Source organism: Phaseolus vulgaris, chromosome 5 (assembly GCF_000499845.2).
Source record: "Phaseolus vulgaris cultivar G19833 chromosome 5, P. vulgaris v2.0, whole genome shotgun sequence".
NCBI classification, from domain to species: Eukaryota; Viridiplantae; Streptophyta; class Magnoliopsida; order Fabales; family Fabaceae; genus Phaseolus; species Phaseolus vulgaris.
In genome coordinates, this window is record NC_023755.2 from 22,725,489 (window position 1) to 22,745,329 (window position 19,841).

The following is a 19,841-nucleotide window of genomic DNA, read 5'->3' on the forward strand; positions in this document are numbered from 1 at the left end:
AACTTGGAATTTTATGTGATTCGGCCCACTCACAAAGGTAGATGCTTCATTTAGACCATTTAGTCGAGCGCTTCTATCACATCGTCAAGTTAGATTGTCTGCTTTTGAGAAATATTAGACCGTCTACTGCGATTAAAACACAAGATTAGCATAAATAACAATTAAGGCTAAAATAAACTCGATTAGACGAAGCTCAATTAAAATAGTGAATTTATTCATGATTACAGTCCAAGAATCTATGATTAAAACTTTAAAGTGTGAATGAAATTATGTTCATAATCTATAAATATCTAGTCTCATGCACGAGAAATACATGTCAAGAACTCCTTCCACTCTCGAAAGATAGACCAAACCACTCTCGAAAGATAGACCAAAGAACTTGAGTGCATATCCAAACATGGAAGTTAGAATCATAAGAATCATATCGCATTATGTTAATCGCGAGTCGTTTCAAAAATTATTTCACGATACATATCAATAAGTGAATTGTTTTATAATTTGAATCGTGACATCAATCGAATTCGAATGATGTGATTCACGAATTAGTTCCGTTACACATTACTTATGGTGATGTATACATTTCATGAAGATTCACGAATGGAAAGGAAAATCTCGAAAAAGAAAAAACGAAGAGTCACACATCTTTGATAGAAAATATTTCCTGTGAATTGAGAAGGACAATAAATAGTAAAAGAATAAAAAGGTGGAGAAGGTAAAAGAATATAGTGAAAGCACGTGGAGAAGAAGCATAAGGATAAGAGAAAATTAGAAGCTGATATCAGAAAAAGAAAAAAAAAATAAAAACTTACCGGAGCACGTAATAAACAATAGTGGAGAGGAAGAGCAAGTTGGAGAAGAGAGTTAAACAATATGATTATGAGATGAATACCAACTTTCACACTTTAGATTGTGTTTTCTTACTTTTGATCTTTTGATAGATGTAGTACTTACTTTATATTTGAATATTTATCTCAACTTTTGATATACAATTGTTATTAAGGGTGTTTCTTCCTGCACTCATCTTTTTTAAACCCTTTTTAAAAATGACTTTAGATTACTTTTTTCTGAATATTTTCAGAACATACTTTCTGGAAAAAAGTTTATAATTTCCGAATTTATCATTCCATAACTTAAAAAAAATGTGTTCTGAAAAAACATTCTTGAATACTTTTTTTTTTCTAGATTTTTTATTGCGAAAATATATTTATACCAGAAACTCCTGTTACTTATGGAATTTCTATTTCAAAATCACCTAAAAATATCAAGGATAATTCTGAATATTTTAAAGAATGTAAGGGTTCAAGAAGAAAATGTAGGGTACAGGAAGAAATTCCCTACTCTCAATTGGGCTGAATTTTTCTAGACTATCCCATCCAAACCTTGGCTGCTTCTTCTTACACCTCCATACCTTCTTCTCTCACCTCCATAGATTTTCGTATTTCCTAAAATGCCCCTCTGTAAGATTCTGGGTTACATAATCCAGAAGTCATTTTTCAAATTTGTAATTAGCTTCTGGATTATATAATCCAGAAGTATTTTTTCATATGCATAATTACTTTCCAGATTACATAATTCAGAAGTTTTTTTTAACGTACGGATTATGTAATATGGAAGTCTTTTTTCAAATGCGTTTCCAGATTACATAATCCAGAAGCTATTCTATGGGGATGGCGGAAGAAAGATAAAATTGTATTTTCATGTTGTGTATGAAGGTGCAGGAAGAAACAGTCCCCAACCTTTAACAGGCCATGAGCCACACATTTTCTCAAAATGTAAAAATAATAAATTATCACAATAAATAATATTTTAAATAATAAACTAAAATAAAAAAATATAGGTTATCATTTGTTCTATAAAATAAAATTATATAATTTATATGTAGTCCGTATGTTTTAATATAATTTTAATATTAATCTTATTTTTAATACTTCTATATTGTGTTTTCTTACTTTAGAAACGTGTGTATGTTTTAATATTATTTTAATCTCATAGATACTTCTAATTGTATATATGTTTTAATATTATTTTAATCTCAGTTAATAGATACTTACTTCTAGATTGTAATTTTTATTTTTGAAATTATTAGATATAGTACCATCAATATGTATTGATATTAGGGTGGCAAAAAATCCAATTTCTATTTTTATATTAATCTAATTCATTAAATATTTATTTATTTAAATTTAGTTTTATATTGATTCACATTTTATCAATTTGTCAGATGAGATATTCATTTTACTTAAACAGATTTTAGAAACTAGAAAAATCCATATTTTCAATCTATATTTAATTCTCTATAAGTACACTGATGAAACTTTATTTCTTTTATTAACTTACCAGTCACCTACGACATTTCTCTTCTCCGGTTAATAAGGAAGATGTTTTTAGAAATATGACAGAGTAACTCTTAACGCTTCTTACTTCTTTACACCTGCATATATTCTTCCTTTTTCATTTCTACTTTATTATTTTCTAATAAATCTTAGAATAATTTATTTCTATTATTTTTATTTTATTTTGTTAAAATTAAAGCTCTTTCTATAAAAAAAAAAAAAACTTAACGGTCACAAAATCATATATTAAAATTTTTAAAAATTTGTTTGAATTTTTTACTTTTTTTTCCATAAATAATTTTTTTTTAAATGCTGCATAAATTTTTAGTTGTCTTCAGTTATATACACATGAGAGGACCATATGCAAGCAATAATATTACCAAGAAATTTTATCAAAAAATATGTTTACATTTAGAAGATATTCTATACAGTAAAATATAAATTTAATGGTTAATTTTTTACACTCATTACTTTAGCAATAACATTAAAAAATCACCAATTTTATGTATAATTTGTAATTTTATACAATTACTTTTTTTTATCACTGAATAATGATTATCTGTAATGTTAATTTTTAGTATTATTAAATTATAATTTTATTATATTTTCTTAATATTTATATAATATTAAACTCTTTTTTTATATATTATTATATTAATATTATGCTAATTTTTTTAGAAAATATAGATTTACTTTTAAAATCTAATTTAATTTTTTAAAAAAAATATGAATTTAGATTTAAAATTCAATCTAAATATTTGAATTTGGATTTATAAAAACCCAAATTATTTTTACAGAAAATATGGATTTAGATTTAAAATTTGATTCAAATATTTGGATTTGGATTAAATTTTCTAAAATCTAATTCATGATTATCCTAATATTGTTATAATATTTATCACACTTTATAAATATTTTTAAATTGTATTTTTTTCTTTTGCAATAAGTACATGCCGTATCATGTACATTTATTATGCAACATTAATTATTTGTAAGTGATTCGTTTTTTTTTTATGAAAAATTGAATTTTAAAATATATTTTTGTATTTGTTTATTTGTTTATTTTTATATATAAAATTATTTAAGTTTCTGTTTATTTTATTTTTTATATAAAATTATTTAAGTATATGTTTATATAAAACTTTTTATATTTTTATATATAATTGTTCTTGATTTGTTATTATATTTTGTTACTTGTTTATAAATGAATATTTTAAGGATTTTGTTTATTTTGTTATTTTAGGAGTGAAAAAGCAGTGATTTGACAAAGATATGGGATAATATCCAAGCTAGTTTGACAAAATATAAGGTTGAATGAGATAAATGTGATTATACTTTGATGTGTGATGGTTGGAGAGATGGAAAAGGGAGGTCTCTTACCAAATTTTTGGTGAATAGTCCAAGTGGAAAAGTTTTTTTAAAATCTATTGATATTAGTAAAGTAATCAAGGATCTCAACAAATGTTTGAACTATTATATTCTGTGGTTGAAGAAATTGGGGAGGATAATGTTGTGCAAGTTGTTACTGATGATGCTTCTAATTTTCTTGCAGCAAGAAAAATGTTAGAGGAGAAGAAAACAAAATTATTTTGGTCTCCTTGTGCAACTCATTTCCTTGATTTAATTCTTGAAGACATTGGTCACCTCCCAATATTTTATAATATCATTGCAAATGCAAATATGTCAACTTTCATTTATAGGCACACTTGAATTAGCTCGACCAACAATCATGATATTTGCAACTACTTTTCTTACCTATAATGCATAACACAAAAAAAAAAATGTTCTTTGAACTATGATTGTTTTACTATAATTGACAAGTAGTAATCATGCTAGTAAAAATGAAGGTAAATAAATGGTGAACATGGTTGTTTTTTAGGTCAGTGTAACACGAAACTAGCCCCTAGATCTGGATTAACATTTTGGCTTAGGCAATCTGTAATACATCATTGTATTTCATATAAGATAAGCTGAAAATTTAATTTGGATCTGGGACTAAGTTTCGTGTTACAGAATCCAAAACATACATATTAGGTAATCCAAAAATTTATCGGATCTAGAAAATGAAGCAAAAATGATGATGACTTGTTTCCAGAATTCGTAATCTATAAGGTATTTTTTGAGTTATCAAATGACTTATGGATTACTCAATCTGAAAGGTATTTTTGAGTTATCAAATGACTTATGGATTACTCAATCTGAAAGGTATTTTTGAGTTATGAAATGACTTATGGATTACTCAATCTGAAAGGTATTTTTGAGTTATCAAATAACTTATGAATTACCCAATCTGAAAAGTATTTTTGAGTTACCAAATGATTTATGGATTATCCAATCCGAAAGTTAATTTTGAGTTATGAAATGACCTATAAATTATCCACTCCGAAAAATATTTTTGAGTTATCAAATGACTTATGGATTATCCACCATAAATAACCTTAGAGATTTGCCAAAATAAAGGAGACCAGCTTTGAAAGTGCGCCAAAAGAAGATCAGCCTTGGAGGTTGATGGAAGAGGCCCAAGCTTAGGTCCTAGTTCAAGCCCAACAACTAGGTCCATGGCAAAAAGGATTCAAGAAGATTGGGACTCTGCTACTGATGGCAGAGAAATGTTTCTTTATATGTTCAAAGAGGACCACAAGAAGTAAAGCCCAAGCCATGAGAGCTAGTTTCTTTATTTGTAATTTCAGTAGAATAGGGTTCCTTTAGCATAATGAGGGGGTGTGCTTATCATTGTAGCTTGAGTAAAGCCTTTTAGGGTAAGAAGTTAACCTAGCTTCTAGAAGTTTCCTCCTAGGGTGCGGCATTGACTTTAGTCAAAACCCTAGCAGCCACTCTTTTGTGTATTCCCCTTCCTACCCTTGCTCCTTGTTCTCCAAGGCACTTGAACCTATATAATGGGGTGCTTGGCTCATGTTTTAATAAGATCAATTTTATGAGTAAATTGCTGCCAAATATTGCAAGCTTCTACTCCCTTGTCTAGTCTCTCTAGGTTAGACACTTTGATCTTCACCTCCTCCTTTCTCCAAGTGATATGGCTCAACCAATCACTCTTCATACCTTTCATGCACCTACAAGGAACCCATAGCTCTATATAAGCCCTCCTTGATCCATCACATCCATTGCTTCCGCCACCCTTTTCAAATCTCCAAGAAGAACAACCCATCATTTGGTATCAACCCAACATTTGGTATCTAGAGCTTTGGTTCTTCAAGAGATAAGTGTTCTCTTAATTTTATTTTTTGAGTTTTCTTCAAATCTGTGTTGTTCATCTTGCCTTGATTGTCTTGCTGTTTTTTTTTTATGTCATTTTAATTGTGTTGCTGTTTTAAAATTGTTGTACGGTTTTATTTTGGTTCAAATTGTTCTTGAGCTTCCAAACTGTTTTTAGGTTCCATTGAGTATTTTGTTGGCTGTTTTGTTTTTAATTTTATTTGAGTCTTATTGATATTTTAATCGATGCAAAGTGTATTTGGTTGAGTCTTTTTTATTTTTGAATTCATACAAGTTTTGTCAAAGTCATGTTCATCCTACAATGTCATAAATTCCTAGTGGTGCCTTTTATTGTTGATTTGGTTGCTTGATTTTGATTTTGAGTGCAGTTTATATTTCTATTTTTGAAGCTTTGGTGCCTTTTATATTTTCATATTTGAGTTCATACTTGTGTGTTAGTTCCATACAAGTTCTTTTCCAATAATTTCCATTGTGTTTTTGAAGTTTCCTTGTTTTCTAATTCCAGTTTAGGATTTCTCTGTTTTCACTGTTACTGTGCTGGCTGGAATCTTTCCCAGAAATTAATTCTGTGGGTGAAAAATTATGAAATTTTGGATTTGAGTAGTTTTATGTGTTTAGAAAAATTGAAAAAAATAAGTACATCAAAATTCAAAATACAAAAAAAATGAAAAATGAAATACGAACAGAGTGCAAAAATTCTGACTCTGGAAAAACAGTGATGCGGCAGTGATCTTGAAAAAAATATTAAAATTATTTGGCTCACTGTTTTGGTGAAATTCCAACGCCTATTTTGAGATAAAACATTGAAGTTTCTGTGGTTAAAATTTCAAGCTCAATTTTGAAGTATTCTGTCCAGCATAAATTTGGGAAGTTGTGAAAAATTTACACAAAAAAAATTCTGTAGTGCTGTTTTGGTTTTATTCATCTATTCTAGTTCCATTCACTAGGATTCCACTTTGTGTGCTACCTTTTCTTGTGTGCCTTAATTTTTTGCTTGTCAATTTTATTGAATACTCTTAAGTCTTGTCAAATATGAACTCCATTTGCAGTAGTCCTTGATTTTAAAATTTGAGTTTTGTTGCTTTAAAACTTGTTTGACCTCTATTTGGTGGAATTTACCTAAAAAGTGTTTTGGTGAGTAGTGGAGCTAAAATTTTGTTTTGGTGAAAGTTATATCACTAAAAGGGAGCTCGAGTAAAGACTCAAGGTTGAATAACCTAAGGAGACAGAGCAAGGGACAACAACAACCTCACTTGAAAAATACACAAATATACACAAAGGAACTACAAGTGAAGGAGTGCATAGAATAAGACTTTAATTTTTGTGCATTAAAAAAATTGTTGACCTAATTTCATTGTATTTCTTTGAGTTGTAATTTGCAATAACTTTGATTAATTAGTGGATTAATACGCTTTAGTCGGTGAGTGTGTCTTCAAGGTTTCAAAGTGCTAAGAAGCCTCACCTTAGGATTCGACTAGTTTTAAAGCTTTCTACATGCTGAGGGGAGTATGAGAGTTAATGATTATTATCAACCTCCACCTAGAAGAACTATAAGAGAGAGCCACAAAGAGACTAGGGTAGACCTACCTCATTTTTATGGAAAGGAAAATTGTACCGTCCCGTATCCGGGCGTTGACAAAGTCAAGGTCAAAGTCAACGCCTGGAGTCAAGGTCAACACAAGGCGTCGCCTAGGTAAAGAGACGCCAAGTGCCAGCATCGCCAAGAGGAAGCGTCGCCAAGGCAAGGCGTCGCCTAGGTGAAGGTGTCGCCTAACCAGGGCGTCGCCAAGATCAAATATCATTAAGTCAAGGCAATCACAGTGCGGTTCCCTGATACCCATGGGTAGGAAAGACCATGGAGGGAGCGATGCCGTGGGAAGGCCTCAGGTCCCGATAATCCGGGGTAGTGATAAAGAGAAGGGAAAGGTGGCTTCACGGCCATAGTGATAGCACCAGTGTAGGGCAGCCTGACTCGTGAAGTACTCCTGCCGCCCCAGAGACGCCTTTGGGACAGATACGACTCAAGGGGAGGGTCACGCCCAGGGTAGCCAGGCGCAGGGTACGAGAGGAAGGCAGATACGCTCTCAAAGTGAGTGACTAGATGATTGGGGGCATGAGTTGGCACCCAAAAAAGTCACCCCTTGCGCAGTAGCACTCCCAAGCAGGAGGACTCACACGTAGAAACGTCCCCAGATGGGCAGAAACGTCCCCAGATGGGGTCATGGCGCTGTGAGGCCCTCCACGTGTACGACAACCAGGTCAGAAAGGAAGCACCTTTTAGTTAGGTACCAGGTAATTAAAGTCATTTAATACAGTTTCTGTTTCGAGCGTTTAAGGTACTATAAAGGCTCCCAAGCATTTCAATGTCTTAAATGCACTACGTTTTCTAATTAGACGCGCTAATTGAGGGCGTTACGTTTAATGATTAAAAACGCTTTAAGGCGCTTTCAATACTTGGGTAGTTTAAATAGCGCTGAGAATGTTGGAAACAGGGTTGGAACTTTTGGCTAATTTTCCAGAAACACTCTAGTTGCTTGCTCGAGCCTTGAGGTTTGCACAAGGGACTAGGGAAGGATTTTAGCCAGAGGGAGAGAGTATACACTAGACACAGTTTCCTTTTTACCACCTTCAGAGTGCCATACGCGGTGCTCCGATACGGAGGTGCGTAGTTGTACCGCCCAGGTAGTCGGAAGTGATGACGAGGCAGCAAGCTATTATGTAGGCGTGTTAAGCAGGGCACCTGGCTGGCAGAAGGGAAGGAAGTCAGGGGGCTCGTGTAGTCGCCAGTTAGTAAGTTGGCGTGCTCTGATCTCCAGCATACCTAAACCGGCGGTCACCGGGTTTGAGATGAAATCGCCAGATGCGAACCTAGGCGAACAAGTGATTAGCGATCGCCGAAAGAAGGACATCGCTGAAGGATCAGTGAAGCTTGATCCAGGCTTTCGAAGCAGAGGATGAAGCCGTTAGATAGTCATTCCCTAGCTAGCCAGAGGTTGAGGTCGGGGAACAGCTTACCTGAACATGCACGGTGAAGCAAGAGAAGTAGATCATGAAGGCGGCCGGCGAGACCACAGGGAAGGTGTGTATGAAGGCACCCGTACTCGCCACGCAGAAGAGATCACGCTCCAAGGCAGCTATGCGCTGAGTTGTTTCATGCATAAGTAACTTAGCCAAAAGCCTGAAGAGTAAGAAGTGGCGCCCAAGTCAAGGATGCTCCAGATGGTGACACGTGTACAGCTGGATGCGAGCCACGTGTCCAGATGTGTAACTGTCAGGAGAGAGAAAGTGCACAGGTATATAAGAGATTCTAACGAACTTCTGAGGTACGCGCGTTTTAGATTACTTCTTTACGCTTGCGAGAACTTAAGTATGTTGAGAGAGAATTTTGCACGGTTCCTGAGAGTTCTTAAGTTTTCTCTTAGTATTTGGTGGTTCAGTCGCTGACTTGGGCGTCGGAGCGTGATTGGCCGCAGCGGCGCCGTTCTGTCTTTTGCAGGTTCTTGAGGCGAATCAAGGCGAAGGACCGAAGCTAACACGACGCAAAAGTCGATCCAGATTTGACGAGGCAAGGTTCTTACGTCCTGGTCAACAGGCAGGATCATCAGGCGCCCACCGTGGGGCCGTGTAAAACTTGTTCCCATCCATAGCGTGAGTTCTTGGAGTTTCTGCGGTTTCTGAGTGGTTGTGTGCTGGTGCAACCATTTTCCGCCGTTCATTCAAGCTTTGTTCGGTAGATTCGTGTTTTTCACCGTTCGTTCGAGGTTTTGTTCGGAGAGTTGAGGTTTTTCCCCGTTTGTGTAAGTTCTTTGTTCGGTGAGGGAAGGTTTTTCGCTGTTTACGCGAGTTTTAACCGATGAAATCGAAGCTTCAACGTTCGTTCGGATTTTCGATCGGTGGTCTGTGGTGAAGTTGCGAGTTTCTGTGAAGGTGTTGCTGTTGAGGTTGTGTCCTTGAAGTTCTTTGAAGTTTGCGATGTGTTGACCGGTTGATTGCTGGATCGATCGTTGCTGAAGGAGGTTTTATTCGTCGCTCATTGTGATCTGTTAAGTTTTCATGAGAAAGATAAGAAGCAACCGTTCAAGTCCAGTTGCGCCAGTTGCTGCTGAAGGCGTCATGACTATGGCGCAGATGGTGGAGATCATGCGTGCGCTGCAGGCGAATGTGGAAGCCTCGCGCGTAGAGGTGGCAAAGATGCATGAGGACCTGGTCGCCTCTCAGGCCAGGAATGAAGAGCTCAGCAGAGTGACTGAGGAATTGCGCCAAGCTCTTCAGGAGCAGAGAGGGCGCCCTGTCGCGGAAGAGGTCGCGCCGTCGACACCGCCTCGCATTTTCCCCATGCCATTTGCTCAAGCGATCACAGACACGCCTATCTCTGCGAGTGTGGTACCCGTGAAGGCTACTTTCACCGGCGTGGAGGATCCTGAGGCGCATCTCACCACGTTCCATACGCAGATGATGCTGTCAGGAGGCTCAGATGTTGTGTATTGCAAGATGTTTGTGAGCACGCTCCAGGGAACAGCGCTGGAATGGTTCATGAGCCTGCCTACCGGTCACATAACCAATTTCCAGCAGTTTTCGAAGCTTTTCGTCGAGCAGTACATAGTGAACAAGGCGCCGCCTCGGGTGTCTTATGACCTGTTCGACATAAGGCAGTACCAGGGAGAGTCCCTCAGGGACTACTTAAATCGTTTTGGGGCGCAGATGGTCCGCTCACCGGCCAAGGACGAAGAGATGTTGGTCTACGACTCAAGGGGAGGGTCACGCCCAGGGTAGCCAGGCGCAAGGTACGAGAGGAAGGCATATACGCTCTCAAAGTGAGTGACTAGATGATTGGGGACATGAGTTGGCACCCAAAAAAGTCACCCCTTGCACAGTAGCACTCCCAAGCAGGAGGACTCACACGTAGAAACGTCCCCAGATGGGCAGAAACGTCCCCAGATGGGGTCATGGCGCTGTGAGGCCCTCCACGTGTACGACAGCCAGGTCAGAATGGAAGCACCATTTAGTCAGGTACCAGGTAATTAAAGTCATTTAATACAGTTTCTGTTTCGAGCGTTTAAGGTACTATAAAGGCTCCCAAGCGTTTCAACGTCTTAAATGCACTACGTTTTCTAATTAGACGCGCTAATTGAGGGCGTTACGTTTTATGATTAAAAGCGCTTTAAGACGCTTTCAATACTTGGGTAGTTTAAATAGCGCTGAGAATGTTGGAAACAGGGTTGGAACTTTTGGCTAATTTTCCATAAACACTCTAGTTGCTTGCTCGAGCCTTGAGGTTTGCACAAGGGACTAGGGAAGGAGTTTAGCCAGAGGGAGAGAGTATACACTAGACACAGTTTCCTTTTTACCACCTTCAGAGTGCCATACGCGGTGCTCCGATACGGAGGTGCGTAGTTGTACCGCCCAGGTAGTCGGAAGTGATGACGAGGCAGCAAGCTATTATGTAGGCGTGTTAAGCAGGGCACCTGGCTGGCAGAAGGGAAGGAAGTCAGGGGGCTCGTGTAGTCGCCAGTTAGTAAGTTGGCGTGCTCTGATCTCCAGCATACCTAAACCGGCGGTCACCGGGTTTGAGATGAAATCGCCAGATGCGAACCTAGGCAAACAAGTGATTAGCGATCGCCGAAAGAAGGACATCGCCGAAGGATCAGTGAAGCTTGATCCAGGCTTTCGAAGCAGAGGATGAAGCCGTTAGATAGTCATTCCCTAGCTAGCCAGAGGTTGAGGTCGGGGAACAGCTTACCTGAACATGCACGGTGAAGCAAGAGAAGTAGATCATGAAGGCGGCCGGCGAGACCACAGGGAAGGTGTGTATGAAGGCACCCGTACTCGCCACGCAGAAGAGATCACGCTCCAAGGCAGCTATGCGCTGAGTTGTTTCATGCATAAGTAACTTAGCCAAAAGCCTGAAGAGTAAGAAGTGGCGCCCAAGTCAAGGATGCTCTAGATGGTGACACGTGTACAGCTGGATGCGAGCCACGTGTCCAGATGTGTAACTGTCAGGAGAGAGAAAGTGCACAGGTATATAAGAGATTCTAACGAACTTCTGAGGTACGCGCGTTTTAGATTACTTCTTTACGCTTGCGAGAACTTAAGTACGTTGAGAGAGAATTTTGCACGGTTCTTGAGAGTTCTTAAGTTTTCTCTTAGTATTTGGTGGTTCAGTCGCTGACTTGGGTGTCGGAGCGTGATCGGCCGCAGCGGCGCCGTTCTGTCTTTTGCAGGTTCTTGAGGCGAATCAAGGCGAAGGACCGAAGCTAACACGGCGCAAAAGTCGATCCAGATTTGACGAGGCAAGGTTCTTACGTCCTGGTCAACAGGCAGGATCATCAGGCGCCCACCGTGGGGCCGTGTAAAACTTGTTCCCATCTATAGCGTGAGTTCTTGGAGTTTCTGCGGTTTCTGAGTGGTTGTGTGCTGGTGCAACCATTTTCCGCCGTTCATTCAAGCTTTGTTCGGTAGATTCGTGTTTTTCACCGTTCGTTCGAGGTTTTGTTCGGAGAGTTGAGGTTTTTCCCCGTTTGTGTAAGTTCTTTGTTCGGTGAGGGAAGGTTTTTCGCTGTTTACGCGAGTTTTAACCGATGAAATCGAAGCTTCAACGTTCGTTCGGATTTTCGATCGGTGGTCTGTGGTGAAGTTGCGAGTTTCTGTGAAGGTGTTGCTGTTGAGGTTGTGTCCTTGAAGTTCTTTGAAGTTTGCGATGTGTTGACCGGTTGATTGCTGGATCGATCGTTGCTGAAGGAGGTTTTATTCGTCGCTCATTGTGATCTGTTAAGTTTTCATGAGAAAGATAAGAAGCAACCGTTCAAGTCCAGTTGCGCCAGTTGCTGCTGAAGGCGTCATGACTATGGCGCAGATGGTGGAGATCATGCGTGCGCTGCAGGCGAATGTGGAAGCCTCGCGCGTGGAGCTGGCAAAGATGCATGAGGACCTGGTCGCCTCTCAGGCCAGGAATGAAGAACTCAGCAGAGTGACTGAGGAATTGCGCCAAGCTCTTCAGGAGCAGAGAGGGCGCCCTGTCGCGGAAGAGGTCGCGCCGTCGACACCGCCTCGCATTTTCCCCATGCCATTTGCTCAAGCGATCACAGACACGCCTATCCCTGCGAGTGTGGTACCCGTGAAGGCTACTTTCACCGGCGTGGAGGATCCTGAGGCGCATCTCACCACGTTCCATACGCAGATGATGCTGTCAGGAGGCTCAGATGTTGTGTATTGCAAGATGTTTGTGAGCACGCTCCAGGGAACAGCGCTGGAATGGTTCATGAGCCTGCCTACCGGTCACATAACCAATTTCCAGCAGTTTTCGAAGCTTTTCGTCGAGCAGTACATAGTGAACAAGGCGCCGCCTCGGGTGTCTTATGACCTGTTCGACATAAGGCAGTACCAGGGAGAGTCCCTCAGGGACTACTTAAATCGTTTTGGGGCGCAGATGGTCCGCTCACCGGCCAAGGACGAAGAGATGTTGGTCTACGACTCAAGGGGAGGGTCACGCCCAGGGTAGCCAGGCGCAAGGTACGAGAGGAAGGCATATACGCTCTCAAAGTGAGTGACTAGATGATTGGGGACATGAGTTGGCACCCAAAAAAGTCACCCCTTGCACAGTAGCACTCCCAAGCAGGAGGACTCACACGTAGAAACGTCCCCAGATGGGCAGAAACGTCCCCAGATGGGGTCATGGCGCTGTGAGGCCCTCCACGTGTACGACAGCCAGGTCAGAATGGAAGCACCATTTAGTCAGGTACCAGGTAATTAAAGTCATTTAATACAGTTTCTGTTTCGAGCGTTTAAGGTACTATAAAGGCTCCCAAGCGTTTCAACGTCTTAAATGCACTACGTTTTCTAATTAGACGCGCTAATTGAGGGCGTTACGTTTTATGATTAAAAGCGCTTTAAGACGCTTTCAATACTTGGGTAGTTTAAATAGCGCTGAGAATGTTGGAAACAGGGTTGGAACTTTTGGCTAATTTTCCATAAACACTCTAGTTGCTTGCTCGAGCCTTGAGGTTTGCACAAGGGACTAGGGAAGGAGTTTAGCCAGAGGGAGAGAGTATACACTAGACACAGTTTCCTTTTTACCACCTTCAGAGTGCCATACGCGGTGCTCCGATACGGAGGTGCGTAGTTGTACCGCCCAGGTAGTCGGAAGTGATGACGAGGCAGCAAGCTATTATGTAGGCGTGTTAAGCAGGGCACCTGGCTGGCAGAAGGGAAGGAAGTCAGGGGGCTCGTGTAGTCGCCAGTTAGTAAGTTGGCGTGCTCTGATCTCCAGCATACCTAAACCGGCGGTCACCGGGTTTGAGATGAAATCGCCAGATGCGAACCTAGGCAAACAAGTGATTAGCGATCGCCGAAAGAAGGACATCGCCGAAGGATCAGTGAAGCTTGATCCAGGCTTTCGAAGCAGAGGATGAAGCCGTTAGATAGTCATTCCCTAGCTAGCCAGAGGTTGAGGTCGGGGAACAGCTTACCTGAACATGCACGGTGAAGCAAGAGAAGTAGATCATGAAGGCGGCCGGCGAGACCACAGGGAAGGTGTGTATGAAGGCACCCGTACTCGCCACGCAGAAGAGATCACGCTCCAAGGCAGCTATGCGCTGAGTTGTTTCATGCATAAGTAACTTAGCCAAAAGCCTGAAGAGTAAGAAGTGGCGCCCAAGTCAAGGATGCTCTAGATGGTGACACGTGTACAGCTGGATGCGAGCCACGTGTCCAGATGTGTAACTGTCAGGAGAGAGAAAGTGCACAGGTATATAAGAGATTCTAACGAACTTCTGAGGTACGCGCGTTTTAGATTACTTCTTTACGCTTGCGAGAACTTAAGTACGTTGAGAGAGAATTTTGCACGGTTCTTGAGAGTTCTTAAGTTTTCTCTTAGTATTTGGTGGTTCAGTCGCTGACTTGGGTGTCGGAGCGTGATCGGCCGCAGCGGCGCCGTTCTGTCTTTTGCAGGTTCTTGAGGCGAATCAAGGCGAAGGACCGAAGCTAACACGGCGCAAAAGTCGATCCAGATTTGACGAGGCAAGGTTCTTACGTCCTGGTCAACAGGCAGGATCATCAGGCGCCCACCGTGGGGCCGTGTAAAACTTGTTCCCATCTATAGCGTGAGTTCTTGGAGTTTCTGCGGTTTCTGAGTGGTTGTGTGCTGGTGCAACCATTTTCCGCCGTTCATTCAAGCTTTGTTCGGTAGATTCGTGTTTTTCACCGTTCGTTCGAGGTTTTGTTCGGAGAGTTGAGGTTTTTCCCCGTTTGTGTAAGTTCTTTGTTCGGTGAGGGAAGGTTTTTCGCTGTTTACGCGAGTTTTAACCGATGAAATCGAAGCTTCAACGTTCGTTCGGATTTTCGATCGGTGGTCTGTGGTGAAGTTGCGAGTTTCTGTGAAGGTGTTGCTGTTGAGGTTGTGTCCTTGAAGTTCTTTGAAGTTTGCGATGTGTTGACCGGTTGATTGCTGGATCGATCGTTGCTGAAGGAGGTTTTATTCGTCGCTCATTGTGATCTGTTAAGTTTTCATGAGAAAGATAAGAAGCAACCGTTCAAGTCCAGTTGCGCCAGTTGCTGCTGAAGGCGTCATGACTATGGCGCAGATGGTGGAGATCATGCGTGCGCTGCAGGCGAATGTGGAAGCCTCGCGCGTGGAGCTGGCAAAGATGCATGAGGACCTGGTCGCCTCTCAGGCCAGGAATGAAGAACTCAGCAGAGTGACTGAGGAATTGCGCCAAGCTCTTCAGGAGCAGAGAGGGCGCCCTGTCGCGGAAGAGGTCGCGCCGTCGACACCGCCTCGCATTTTCCCCATGCCATTTGCTCAAGCGATCACAGACACGCCTATCCCTGCGAGTGTGGTACCCGTGAAGGCTACTTTCACCGGCGTGGAGGATCCTGAGGCGCATCTCACCACGTTCCATACGCAGATGATGCTGTCAGGAGGCTCAGATGTTGTGTATTGCAAGATGTTTGTGAGCACGCTCCAGGGAACAGCGCTGGAATGGTTCATGAGCCTGCCTACCGGTCACATAACCAATTTCCAGCAGTTTTCGAAGCTTTTCGTCGAGCAGTACATAGTGAACAAGGCGCCGCCTCGGGTGTCTTATGACCTGTTCGACATAAGGCAGTACCAGGGAGAGTCCCTCAGGGACTACTTAAATCGTTTTGGGGCGCAGATGGTCCGCTCGCCGGCCAAGGACGAAGAGATGTTGGTCTACGCCTTCAAAAAGGGCGTGCTGCCGGGACCTTTCTGCGAGGCGCTGATCAGGGCCCACCCCGCCACGTTTGCTGAAGTAAGGCGACTTGCGGTGGCCCACATTGCCGATGAAAGTGATGTCGCCGAGAAGAGAGGGAGCGTGGCCCCTGCTAGGCCACGTGCCCAGACCAGGATCCAGCCACAGAGGGTGTTGGAGACAGCGGCGACCAAGAGGGATCAATGGACCCGCCATCCTTATGATCCAAGGAAAAACAAGGGCAGGGGCCCAGGGCGCCTCAGGGAGTACAATCGCCCGCCAAAGCATAAGTTTGTCATGGGGCTGGTGGACCTGATCGCCATCCCCAACATAGCAGCCAGGCTTAAGGCACCCGAGAAGGTGGGCGACAAGGTGTTGGGACCAAAGCCAGACGCCTGGTGCGAATTCCACCAGTGTTTTGGCCACACCGTGGACTCATGTTTGGCATTAGGATACCAGCTCGACGACTTGGTCAAGAGCGGGTTCCTAAACGATTATCTGCTGGATAGAAGGACGGGGGGCGCGTCGAGCTCCCAGCCGGCGGGTGGTGAGGCTCAGCAGCACGAGATGCCCACTCACGGAGAGATCCACACCATCGCGGGAGGTTTCTCGGGTGGTGGATGCACCGCGTCGCAGAGGAAGAAGTATGCGAGGTCCGTGATGACAGTGGACATGTTCGAGGACCACTCGCCAGATGTGGACATCACGTTCACAAGGGAAGATCTCAGAGACGTTGTGCCTCATGACAACGATCCAATAGTCATATCGCTTGTTACGGCGGGAAGGAAGGTCCACAGGGTTCTGATGGACCAAGGAAGCTCGGCAGATGTGATGTTCTGGCCGACTTTCACACAGTTGCAGTTGCCCCTTGACCAGCTGAGGCCCTATGGAGGGTGCTTGTATGGTTTCGCTGGCGATCAGGTGGAGGTCAGGGGGTATATAGAGTTAAGAACTGCTGATAAAAAAAAATAAAAAAAAATAAAATATAGAGTTAAGAACTACATTCACGGATGAGGCGGGCTCGAGGAAGGAGAAAATCAAGTACCTCGTCGTGAATGCTCCCTCAGCATATAACATTCTGTTGGGAAGGCCAACACTCAACAGAATAGGAGCTGTGCCTTCTACCAGGCACATGAAGGTGAAGTTGCCATTGATGGAAGGGGTGGTGATCACCATCAAATCTGACCAGAAGGAAGCGAAGAAATGCTATGAGAATAGCCTGAAAAATAAGAGGTCAGTAAGTTACATCACAACGACGCCGCCTCCCGGTGTGGAGCCCAAGCCAACAGAGTGGCGAGTTGTTGGTGCAGCGATGGAGGTGGTCGCCGGGGGCGACGTCGCCATGATGGATGCTGAGGCTGAGGGAGAGAACGCCGAACGGGAAGAAGAGGCGAGGAACCGCCCAGAGGAAGCGAGGGAGCTGGGAATCGCCAGGGCGGTGATCGCCAGGGAAGCTAGACCCAAACCCGTCGAGGAGTGGCTCGAAAGGGAGATCGGGGGAAAGGTCTTCAAGTTGGGAAGGTCCTTGGAGGCTGAGCTCCAAGACCAGATCGCCAAGGTGATAGAGCGGCATCTGGATGCTTTTGCATGGTCTGCTTCAGACATTCCAGGAATTGACCCCGACTTGTTGTGCCACCATCTAGCAATGGACAACCAGGTCAGGCCGGTGCGACAAAGAAGAAGGAAGTTCAACGAGGAGAGAAGACAAGCGATCAGAGATGAAACACAGAAGCTCCTCGCCGCAGGCCATATCAGGGAAGTCCAGTACCCTGAGTGGTTGGCCAATGTCGTGCTGGTGAAGAAAAGCAATGGGAAATGGCGCATGTGCGTCGATTTCACTGACCTAAACAAGGCTTGCCCAAAGGATTCGTATCCTTTGCCAAACATAGACGCCCTGGTTGATAGTGCTGTAGGGTGCAAGCTGCTGAGCTTCCTGGACGCCTTCTCAGGGTACAACCAGATAAAGATGCATCCCATGGATGAAGAGAAGACCGCCTTCATGACCGAGAGATCGTGCTACTGCTACAAGGTGATGCCCTTTGGGCTGAAGAACGCGGGGGCTACGTACCAAAGGTTGATGGATCGAGTACTTGCACCTATGCTGGGAAGGAATGTGCAAGCGTACGTGGATGATATGATCGTGACCTCGCCGGAGAAGAGCAAGCACGTCGCGGACTTGGAGGAGTTGTTCACCACAATCGCCAAGTTCAGGTTGAAGCTGAACCCCGAGAAATGCATCTTTGGCGTGGAGGCGGGGAAGTTCTTGGGTTTCCTCTTGACTGAAAGAGGAATAGAGGCTAATCCCGATAAGTGTGCTGCCATCTTGGCGATGAGGAGCCCGGCTACCGTGAAGGAGGTGCCGCAACTTACAGGTCGGATGGCCGCCCTGTCTCGTTTCGTATCAGCTAGCGGAGAGAAGGGCCATCCGTACTTTCAGTGTTTAAGGCGGAACAACAAGTTTGCCTGGACGAAGGAGTGTGAAGAGGCCTTCGTCAAGCTTAAAGAGTACCTGGCGAGCCCGCCGGTTTTGTGCAAACCGTTGGTGGGAACCCCTCTTAGGTTGTATTTTGCTGTGACTGAGAGGGCGGTGAGTGCGGTGCTCGCCCAAGACCAGGACCGGGCTCAGAAGCCTATTTATTTCGTCAGCAAAGTGCTGCAGGGCCCGGAGGTGAGGTATCAGGCCTTGGAGAAAGCCGCGCTGGCTGTGGTATTTTCGGCGAGGAGGTTGCGCCACTAATTTCACAGTTTTACAATACTGGTGATGACCGACTTGCCCATCCAGAAGGTTCTGAAGAAGCCCGATGTAGCTGGGAGGATGGTGAAGTGGGTGGTGGAGCTGTCGGAGTTCGATATCAAGTATGAGCCCCGAGGTCCGATCAAGGGGCAGATTTTCGCTGATTTCGTGGTCGAGCTCTCGTCAGAAGCAACGCGAGTTGAGGGGGATGATTTCCATTGGGTACTCTCGGTGGACGGATCGTCGAACCAGCAGGGTAGCGGTGCTGGAGTCATCTTGGAAGGGCCCAACGGCGTGCTGATTGAGCAGTCCTTGAGGTTCGCCTTCAAAGCCAGCAACAATCAAGCAGAATATGAGGCGCTGATCGCCGGAATCTTGCTGGCCAATGAGATGGGAGCTAGGGTGCTCATGGCTAAGAGTGACTCCCTGTTGGTCACGGGGCAACTAACAGGCGAGTTCCATGCCAAGGATCCACAAATGGCGGCTTACCTAGAGTATGTGCAGGAGTTGAAGAGTTCCTTTGTCTCCTTCGAAGTAGTGCATGTGCCCAGAGAGCAGAATGCCCGAGCTGACTTGCTAGCTAAGCTCGCCAGTTCGGGCAAGGGGGGTAGGCAGAGGACGGTGATCCAAGAAACTCTGAAGACGCCTAGGGCATTTGTGGCAGATCACCTGGTCCTTCAAATAAGCAAGTCGACGGAGAAAGCGGCGAGGAGTCACAGGTCTTTGACTCGGGAGACCTTGAGATCGCCGAGAATAAGAGCATGTCGGGGAGAGAGGGTGAACATGACGCAGGTCTGCGCTACGCATAAGCCAGACACGTGGATAACACAGTACCAGCGATGCCTGGCAGATGGCCTTCTCCCGCTGGATCCGACAGAGGCTAGGAAGATAAAGAAGAATTCTAGCAAGTTCACGATGATTGATGGTGAGTTGTATAGGTTTGGGTTCACACACCCACTCCTGGAATGTGTGCACAGAGAGAAATGTACAAGAATCATGGCCGAGCTCCATGAAGGGATATGCGGAAGTCACGTCGGGGGTCGGGCTCTGGCCGCAAGAACCCTCCGTGCAGGTTACTACTAGCCTACAATGAGGGAGGACTGCAAGAAGTATGCACAGTGTTGCAAGCAATGTCAGCAACACGTCGATTGACACAAAGCGCCTCCCGAAGAGTTGAAATCGATTTACAACCCTTGGCCGTTTCACACATGGGGGATCGACATTCTGGGACCTGATCCTGCCGGCAACTCGAACGTGGAGGAATCGCTTCGTAGCACTCTCTGCCCTGTCTACACGACTGCGTCTTCTGCAGAATCACCCTCAGAACCTTCC